Source organism: Rhinolophus sinicus, chromosome 8 (genome assembly GCF_057876585.1).
Source record: "Rhinolophus sinicus isolate RSI-liver-muscle chromosome 8, RSI-T2T, whole genome shotgun sequence".
Taxonomy (NCBI): Eukaryota; Metazoa; Chordata; class Mammalia; order Chiroptera; family Rhinolophidae; genus Rhinolophus; species Rhinolophus sinicus.
In genome coordinates, this window is record NC_142508.1 from 29,375,364 (window position 1) to 29,385,707 (window position 10,344).

At 52.8% G+C, this 10,344-nt stretch overlaps 1 pseudogene; it reads right to left on the minus strand.

Moving 5' to 3' along the window:
- Window positions 1–3,415: 3,415 nt before the first annotated feature.
- Window positions 3,416–9,374, minus strand: LOC109453465 (diacylglycerol kinase delta-like; annotated as a pseudogene).
- Between the last annotated feature and the right edge of the window lie 970 nt (window positions 9,375–10,344).

A 10,344-nucleotide genomic window follows, 5' to 3' on the forward strand; every position in this document is an offset into this window, starting at 1 on the left:
ATGGGGGGATTCCCTGGGAGACGTGCTTCTCCTCTGTTAATAGTTCGTCTAGGTCACAGGGCGCAGTGTCCCAGTGGGTATGCGGAGAGTTTTTGATGTTCCAAAGCTCTTCCCGCTCCTGATTCAGAGCCCGTATGTTTCAGCAGTTCTGTTTACTCCTGCAGGGATCCGCCCAGATAGGTGGGGCCAGGGGCGGGGTGAGCTGTGAGAGGTGTCCCAGAGCAATGGCGGCGACCACCACCACAGCCGGTCCTGCTTCCACTACTCTCTCCCCTTTGCCGGAACTAGTTGGGCTGTGAATTTGTGTTTGCAGTCCCCAGTTTTCAAAACAGCAAATTTTCTGTTGTTTTGATCTGACACTGCTACTGTTTCGCTTCTAGCACCGGGCAGTTGGGGGTGGGGCGAGCTCTGGGAGGGGAGGGAGGGGGCGGCTAGTCTCAGTACCTAAGGCTCCGTTCTCTGCTCGGCAGTGCGGGCTTAAACCACCGTTTTCAGCCTTTTTCCCTCAGTCTTTTCTCCGAGGTCTCTGCCGTGAGCGTTGGGTTTAGCCGTGTTATCTGCTGTCCCCTCAGCCCTGTGGAGCCCAGGCGGAGCCCTAGCAGTCGGATCTCCTGCAGCTGCAGTAGTTCCGGGAAGCAGCGAGCTCGGCGCACTGAGCTGGGTCTGCGTCCTGCGCCCGCGTGGCTCAGTCTCCACACACTTCTCCGTTTCCTCCTACCCCCGCTCGCGCGAATTTCCCACCTGTAGGTGATTTCAGTTGGTAGTGGGCCTCTTCGTCTTGCCTGTCTGCTGTGCAGGGAGTCCTTTGTGGAGTTTTTGTTGTTCGATTCTTTGTAAATTCCAGGGGAGCTTTACAGAGGCTCACCTCACGCCGCCATTTTTCCGGAAGTCCCGGATGCCTCTTTTTTTCTTTCTCTTACCCAATTGCTCTGTCTAGGACTTCCATTGCTATGTTGAATAACAGGGGTAAGAGTGGGCATTCTTGCCTTGTTGAACTTAAAGGAAAAAATTTCAGGTTTTTACTGCCATTGCACCTCTAAAATGAACCCCACCTGATTGTGATGTATTATATTTTTATGTATTGTTGTATTTGGCTTGCCAGTATTTTGTTGAGGATTTTTGCATCTTATTCACCTAGAGATACTTGTTTGCAATTCCCTTTTGTGTGTGTGTGTGTGTGTTGTCCTTGCCAGGATTTTTGTTTTGTTTTGTTTTTTTATTAAAAAAAAAAACAGGCTTGTTTTATTTCTATACAGAACAACTTGTTTACAACCCCAGATATGGACTATGTTCAGAGCAATACAGGAGGCATTTGCTTCCATGGTGGACACTGTATAAATTAAGATCATAAATATGAGGGTAAGACCCACCTGAGGACACAAAACCATTTTCTCCAAAACTCTCCAGGGTGGCTTCCTTTCTACCTGCACAGTGACGGGACAGTAAGAACCCTGTGACCCCAGGTAAACAGCGCCAGTCACACAGCAAGGGTCCTTGGCCAGCAGAGGAGTAGCCCCACGTGCAGCAACAAAGATTCACAACAAATGAGAACCTGGCCCTTCACCGACAGTTTCATGCGACATTCAGGTTTACTCATTTCACTTCTAACTTATTGGGATTAGAAAAATAGCTTTTATGTAAACAGTGTTGCTTTAATCGCTGACAGCATATTAATTTTAAACACCACGCTTGACCCAAACCTAAGCTTTCCCAAGGGGAGGGCGCTGAGGGCACCAAGTGCCCTCCTCCTTCACCCTAGTTCTAGCTTGTCCCGTCCAGGAGAGCCCCAGGTGTCCCCTGCACCGATCAACAGGGCAGGCCCTGTTCTGAAACCACTGGCACGGGTCCCCATGATCTCTACTTTGAATTTGAGTGACTTCTGGTGCTAGATTCCCTCTCCACCTTCACGGGCAGAAAAGGTGACCAGAGATGCCAGGTCTCACCTCCAATGGGGAGACTAAGGGCACTGACAGAATAGGGGGCTCCTCCCCCGCAAACCCTAACACCACCATGCCACATGCAGGCACAGGAGTGCATCATGGAACCCCGGGGTAGGGGCGGAGTCTCTGCCTGAGCCAGCAGCAGGACCACCAGTGGGAGCACCCCACACCAGAGATGGGGGCCTGGCAGGGAGCCAGTCAGGGGAGCCGGCAGGGGGCTTGCAAAGCAAGTGGTAATAAATGCTCTTCAGCTCTGAACCCCAATGGGCCTCCTACAGTGACTCTGCACCATGCTTTTGTCCTCCTGCCCGTCCCCTCACCTGGTCAGCTGCCCGACCATAGGCATTAATGCTCAGCCCTCCACTTCGGGGTGTAGGTCCCCGGCACACACAGGACCTGGTCATAGAAACCAGTTCATAGAAACCCCTTTCCAGGGTGGACGGTAGCTTTGTGAGGTGCAGCTGACTCTGGAGGGGAGAAACGGGCAGAGTCGGGGGCAGTGAGTCCAAGGTAGTTAGGAAGATGGGGCCATTGATACCTCCAGAGACCTGGAGCCTGGCAGAGCCAGACGACAAACCACCCACATTGTCAGAGGCTCTCAGGACGGCCCGACTGCCCATCCAGGGCTGCTCTGCCTAGTGGCAGCTTGTTCTCCCACAGAAATACTGAAATCGCCTTTCCCGGGGAGGCCACCAGCCAGCCGGCGCTCCTGGCCCCAGGCAGCACTCCAGCGGCTGCGGTGTCCAGGGACAGATGGGACTGTGACCCACTCCCGCACCTCGGAAGAGACCTGAGGCGCACGGGGAGGGGGCTGGTCAGCCCAAGAACGTGACTAGCTGTTCACAGGCCTAAGGAGGAATGAGGTTTTCTTTCTCTTCATGTCAAATTAAAATGAACAGAACTGAAAATGCTCCCGTGCCGCTTTCACCCCAGAAAAGGCAGACCTTTTTGAAAGAACTTATTAATAAACGGGTCATCAGCAGTGGGCAACCTCGGGCTGCTGTAAAGAAGCACCTAGTGACAGGCGGGCACAGAACTTCCCAGTGTGGGCCACCGCGTGCCCGGCCCGACCTCGCTCCTGTGAGCCCGCCCGGCAGGTGTCTGAACGTCCGGGAGATGGTGTCACACAGACAGGACCCCACAGGACAATAATGTGTGGCCAGACATGCTGCTTCTGCTGCGATGCCCAGTGCACAGGAGGCCAGATCTGGCCCAGGGTCAGCGAGAGCTGAAAGGTGGTGGCACGGTTTGCCCCACGCGATGCCAGGTTGGAAAGGTGCGTTTCCAAAGGTAGCTGTGTTGGTGTGTTCAAGACCCCAGGGTGGCCCGGACGGGTGTCTGCGTGGATTTCTGTTGCGTACAAAGGGAGTAGAACCATGAGAAGGAACACAACCTGCACTGCGTGTCTCCCCACCCCCCACCCAGCCTCAGTCGCGGGAGCAGAGGACACAGGCCCAGAGGGCGGAGGCTAGGCGTTAGCGGCAGGGTGTCCGGCTAAGGCCCCTGATGTCACACAGGATCCTTGCCATGTGGCCCACCTTGGTCACTCCAAGGTCCTTGAGGTCCCTCCACTCCAGGTACAGGAGCTCAGAGCCCGGATGCCGTGCCCTGTGAAGATGTCCTTATATACTCACAGGGACTGAGGTGCTCCCACCAGGCTGCAATCTCCTCTGTCCCCCCAGAGGTGAACCGGGGCTCCCAGGCTACTGTGAGCTTCTCTGTTCATGTTGTTTCTCTCCTTCTTAAACTTGGTCACCAGGCGGAATTTCCCGCTGAGGCTGCATTTGAAAAGATCCAACATTACATTCTCTTCATCACTGTGCCATGGGCTGGCACAGCCAGGGGGTGTCCACAGCTTCCTGAGCTGTTGGCCTGTTTCAGCAAGAGCAGCCGCGCAAGCCACTCCGGACGGATCCAACTGCCAGGCCATCTTCCCGGCCAGCAGCAGCTCCGCTGGCTGGCCAGGCTTGATGTTACTCACCATTTCCTGGAAAAAGCTGCAGTATAGCCTCACTCTGCTGTGCACTCAGTCCATGGACTTGGCGCAGGAATGAACGGCGTGGGTGAATTCCTGCTCCACGTCTCGTAGCACCCAGCTATCTCCCGGATGCTGTGGGTGCGAGTTCCTGCCGCCTGCGCAAACTGGTCTCCTTCTGGGACAGGTGTCCGGGAGCAGAGAGAAAGACGGCGAGTGATGAGTGCACACTTCTGTGTGTCTTCCCAGCACTTCAGGGTGTCCTCACATGCCCAGTCCCTCGTGAGCATCTGTGCCCGGCTTTTGTGGATAATCCGAGGGGACCCTGGCTGGATCCACAGCTCTCCTTCCCCAGGATGGAAATCTTCACTGAGTGACACAGGGCAATGCGGTGATGCTGCAGTTTAATGGCCTGAGACAGCCATCTGCATAGTGCCAAACACAGTGACCTGGACTAAGATCTCATCATCGAATGCCGGTGCTGCAAAAGTGTCATCTTCCTTGGTGCCCTCCCATGCAAGTGGGTCCCTCTGGCCTGGCTGGGGATGTTGAGGACAGCAGTTCCCTGGAGACTGGGCAGTGGGATGGGCTGCTCATCACAGCCACAGGGCGTTTTGCTCCAGGTCTTTGTAGGTTCTATGCAGCAGCCCTGGTTCCGAGAACCAGATGCCACATCATGTTCTTGGTTCCATCCGGCACTTGCTTCTCTGGGTGCTCATCAGCTTGTTGTTGAAGCCCAGGGATGTTTTTGCATCCAGGCTAAACAGCTGTTCATGACACACTCCTCTGTGTAATACCCTAGGTTTTCTAGTTCTGAGTTAAACGATCGGCCCTAATCAATAAGCCACTCTAGGCTGAACCCCAGGCAAAGAACAAGACACCCAGCCCAAACATTCGTGAACAAGATCTTGTGTTCAGCGTTGGCAGGCCAACCCAGTTTCCTGACGGGGGAGGAAAAGAGGCACAACTGCCCAGTGACAAACTTCCTTTGCTTATCAGCTTTTCATATGGGGATTTGGACACTTCGCAGAGGCTTCTGCACTTGGCACCCCACAGCTGTCGCTGTGGCACGTTCTGTCGTCCAACTTCAGGTCTGTGGAGACAGAGCACCAGAAAGCAATTTCCAGGCTCTTGGCCTCACATAGAAAGGTGCTGGCTCAGGTCGTAGGTGGTCATCAGCTGTGACTAGTTGGCCATCGGCTGTTACTGGTTAGCCATTAGCCACTGATATAACTGCTGTGGCAAAGCTAGCAAGGTGTGTGGCGTGGTAGTGTGGCGTCCTGCCGTGGCGTGACGTGGCAGAGTATGGATTACGGATTGCAGAGAGGCGGATTGCAGCTAGCAAGTGAGGAAGTGAGGTTGGTTGGCAGAGACAAGTGGACAGCAGGTTGTGGATCCTGTGGCTCCTGCCTCCTTTTATCCAACCCAGCCGCCAGAGAGAATATAGTGGTGTGACTCCCCGACCTATGGCTCCGTGGGTGTTCCTTTTTGGCCTCACCATATTCTGTATTCCTATGTGGGGAGTGGGACCAGAGACCCCACATGACATCCCACATGACACATGGTACAGCGAGCAGGGTATGGTGCCGGCCAAAACTCTCCGAAGGATGGTGGAGCAGTTTGTGCATGTGAAAGCTCAGCTTCGGGAGGCCCGTGAGGAGCGGCACTGGGAATGGGAGGTGCCGTCTGCCTGGGAGACTCAAGCCTCCAGATGGCACACCTCCCTCCTGGCCATGGAAGGCATTGCCTTCCTTTTGGTGATCTGCTGCTGCTGTAGGCTCTGAGGATTATGGACATCTTACACCGAGGCCACCACCCACTCAGACACCTGGCACGGTGAGCAAGATTCTGACCAGGTAGGAATGGCGTCTGACTCTGGGCAGGAGAACAGATGGCCCCCACACAGTGTGAGGTACCCGGTGGCCACTGTTCTCAGGAGTTGGACTCCTGAGGAAGGGTGGGAGGACATGGATGGCTGTCCAGCCAGTGTGGAAAGGGCCCTGCAGGCTCTGGCTGAGCGGTTGCTGGAGGAGGCGAAGGCTACAGCCGGCCGTGTGGGCTGGATGCTCCTCACGGCTTTGAGTCTCGACAGGGAAGATGCGCTTAATGAAATGGCTCAAGTGCCGGACCAGGTGTCCTGATTGGAGGCGCTGGGCAGCTTGGGTCTGCCTGTTAGAAGAGGGGCCCCAAGGTGGAGACTCTGAGTCAGCGGCGGAGGAAGCTCCCAACCCCCAAGCCTGGCCAATCTTGAAGCAAAAGGTAAACTGTGAGCAACCTTTGGGCCCCGGGGGCGTTGCTGCTGGCAACCCAGCTGTGACTGAGTTCACGACCTACACCCCATACACTCCCACTGACTTGCAGGAGTTGGGGAGGCAGTGCCTACAGCACCTTACAGAGCCGGTCTCGGCTTGGCAACTATGTTTATGGGATGAGGGAGCAGACAGCATTCTCTGATCCCCAGGCGAGATGGAAAAGCTAGCCTTCATGACAGTGCATCCGGCCCTATAACAAAGGTTACAGAATTGCCATAGGTTGGCCCATGACCAGGGCAACCACACTCTAATGGAGTGGCTCACTGATGCGGTACGCACCGTATGGGGACAGGCTGGCGAGCTGCCAGACACTGTGAGTCAATGGCAGTCATATATGGAACTTACTCAAATCATCTGTGAAATGGGTGTGAGACATGCTATTTGCAACCCTAATATGCGGACACCGGATGACGAGCTTTTTACAGCGAGCATGAGAGATCTGGTTTTGGATACTGCACCTGGGAGTGCTTTTGGATCCTTGGTTGCCATTCTTACACCTTATGTGGGGTGGCAGATCCATGAAGTTACCATTGCCATGGCCACGCTAGGGGATGTTGAAAGCCAGCGGTAAAGGAAGTTAAGACAGGAGGTCTGAGCAGTTAAGTCCTGGAAGCCCAAATCAAAAGTAAAGGGGCAAGGTCACGGGCCACAGAGAGTAACACTCACACAGATGTGGTGTGATCTCATGGCAACAGGAGTCGATCGGGAAAACATAGACTAACAACCCAATGCACTCTTGTTGGAACTTTGGAAACAGTTGCGTCCAGAACAGCATTCTGGTGAAACCTAAAGGAGAAGTCTGGGAAAGTGCGACCCGTGTCCCTCTAAGACTTCATGTGGCCACTTGAGGCCGACTCTTTTCAGCTTGATTAGGGGTAGGGCCAAGGTACCTGGTCAGAAGGGATGAGCAGGGACCGGAGGCCCCACGTGGAACTGTCCATACATTGGTCCCCTTCCGATGTGCAGAAGGTTTTGGCCCTAGTTGACACTGGCGCCGACTGCAGTCTTGTTTATGGGAACCCAGAACTGTTCCCCAGACCAACAATCTGCATTGATGGCTACGGGGGAAAAACTGTGATGGTAAAAGCTGTTTCCTTACCACTGGATATAGGAAGGCTTCCCCCTCATACCTACAAGGTTTATGTCCCCCCCGTTCCTGAGTATATTCTAGGGGTGAACGTGCTACATGGCCTCATTTTACAGACGTCGGTGGGAGAATTCCATCTCCGGATCCGGGTCGTGAAAGCGATGACACGTGGGCATGCTCACCACCCTCCTCAAGTGTTGCCACAGCCCTGGCGCGTGGTTACAGTGCGACAGTACCGCCTGCCAGGAGGGCAGGAGGAGATTGGTCGTACAATATTGGAATTGGAGAAGGCACATATTGTAAGGCCTACGCACAGTCCCTTTAATTCCCCAGTATGACCTGTCAAGAAGCCTGATGGGACCTGGCGAATGACTGTGGACTATAGGGAATTAAATAAGGTGACGCCACCCTTGCACGCTGCAGTACCTTCAATTCACAATTTGATGAATCGTCTGACTATCTGCCTGGGAACGAATCACTATGTAGTGGACTTGACCAATGCTTTTTCTACCTCCTTGGCACTAGTGGACGGTGGGGTTGACAGAGAGGACGAGGCCTGGGGCTCATCATCCAAGGTCCTGAGGAAAGAATCCAGCTTCTCTTTCAGGACAGCACTGGTCGGGAAACAAATGGCAGGGAATTGGAGTGCCTCTGTGCCCTGACACCCTCCACTTAGGTGCCCAGGGAACAGACCTTCTTGGCCATGACATCTGACTCCCCAAGCTCTGTCGTGTCCTTGTAGTCCGTCCTCATTTCAGCCATGAAGTCCTCCACCATCATGCGGAGCACTTTCACCAATGAGATCACCCCTGAGCGCTTGTCGGAAGTCAGGATTTGAGGAAGATGGGCTGCGACAGAGTCTTCATGGCAGGGAAATTGCTATACCTCGGAACCCTTGCTCAAGTCCTCAGTGAGGATGGTGCAAGAGAACGCCTGCCGAGGGAGTTTGGGCTTATAGACGATGATGCTCCACCTGTCCAGCATCTTGGTTCTGGCTCTTTCCAGCCTCTCCAGGATCTGCAGGAGCTGGGTGTCAATGTCACAGGCTGAGCCCCAGCCTCCCATGGGAGCCAGGTTGTTCCCTGGGCCAAGGGGCGACACTCCCAGCTGACACTGTTTGTGAAGAGACTGAGGGTGTCGATTCCAGGCCCAGCCAACACTGCCATCACCACCACAGAGCAGAATCTGGAATGTGTGAAACTGCTAGAACAAGTGTCAGCTGAGGGGCAGGTCCTTGGGTGGGATCAAAGGCCTGGGCAGGGCTCTGTAGCTGTTGGAACCTTCTGAAGACTTTCACGCCCTGGTTGTCACCACTTTTTGAATTGACAAAGACCAACTAGGGTCTTGTGCAGAGTGGAGGACATGTGGCCTTCCAGAAGCCATCGGAATCTAAGCTGTTGAGGCCAGTGCTGCAGGTGCAGCCCGCTGCCCCCAGGCTTGTCATACATGGTGCACTATGCGCTTACCAGCAGGCTTCCTTCCAGCCACTAGTGAGGCATAGCGATCCGGTCCTCTGCCTTGATGCTGTCCTTCCGGACCGAGGCCAGTGTGGTCTACCTGCAGTTACTGGTTGTGCGCACAGCGCACCGCTTGTGGGCATTAACTTGCACGCTGCACAGGACAGTCCGTGGGACGTGACCCCAGACAGAGCCTCCCGACACACGTTGCAGTAGGCTGCCTCCTGTGGGAACCAGCTATCCATGGCGCATCCCTGGGAAGGGGTCCGTGCTGCACTGGGTGGGCACAAAATGCTCCCTGTTCTGGATGGTTGTCCGAGCTGCAATCCAATCTTCCATTCCTCTTCTGTTATCAGACATAAGATGAGTTTCCTACACGAGCGTAGGAATTGCGGTGGACATGTTTGGTGCTGGATCAGCCAGGATGGTATCTCATCAGGTCAGTTGCACCTCATCAAATATGATGAACCTTGCAGTCTCTGCATTGTGTAGCGTTAGTCATCAAAGCTTGAAGTATCTTCTCTTGGATCATTGGAATGAATTGTTTTGTTTGGTCAGCATCCCCTCTTTGATGATGGTCTTCTGGCGGATCTGGCCTGACGTGGACACCTATGGATAAGCTTCTATCAGGAGCCAGGGAGCTGGACTCGGCCTGGGCGCCCTGTCTGCGAACTCCTCTGAGGAGGGGGCGGAGGTCGCTGTGGTAGACACCGCAGAGAGGCGGCCGCTACCGCCGCCACGACCACCACCACCACTGTGCTGCTGGGCCAGCAGCCCTTGTCAAGTTTTGGTATTAGGGTAATGTTGGCCTCAAAAAATGAATTAGTAAGTATAGCCTCTTCTTCAACTTTTTAGAAGAGTTTGAGCAGGATAGGTATTAACTCATTTTACAATGTTTGGCAGAATTCACTAGAGAAGCTATCTGGTCTTGGACTTTTACTGTTTTGGGAGATTTTGATGACTTTCAATTTCTTTACTGTTGATAGGCCTACTTAGATTTTCCAATTATTCATGATTAAGTCTAGGAAGGTTATATATTTGTAACAATTTGTCCGTTTCTTCTAGGTTAGTGAATTCGGTGGCATATAGCCTTTCATAGTATTCTTGTCTGGTCCTTTGTATTTCTGTGATGTTCATTTCTGATTTTGTTCATTTGCGGTGTTTTTCTTTTTTTTTCCTTAGTGAGTATAACTAGAGGTTTGTCAATTTTATTAATCTTTTCAAAGAATCAGTTCTTTGTTGCATTAATTTTTTCTCTTGTCTTTTTGTTCTCTATTTTGTTTAATTATACTCTGATTTTTACTGTTTCCTCCCTTCTACTGACTTTGGGCTTTACTTTTTTTTTTCCCCCTAGTTCTTCAAGGTGAAATGTTAGGTTGTTTATTTGAGATTTTTCTGGAGGTAGGCCTGTAATGCTATACACTTTCCTCTTACTATTGTTTTTGCTGCATCCCCCAAATTTTGATGTATCATATTGTTATTTTCATTTGTCTCTATCTTCTTTGCAACGTTTTAAATTAAAAACTTTTTTTTTTTTTTTTTTTTTTTTAGTTTCAGGTGTACAAAACAACGT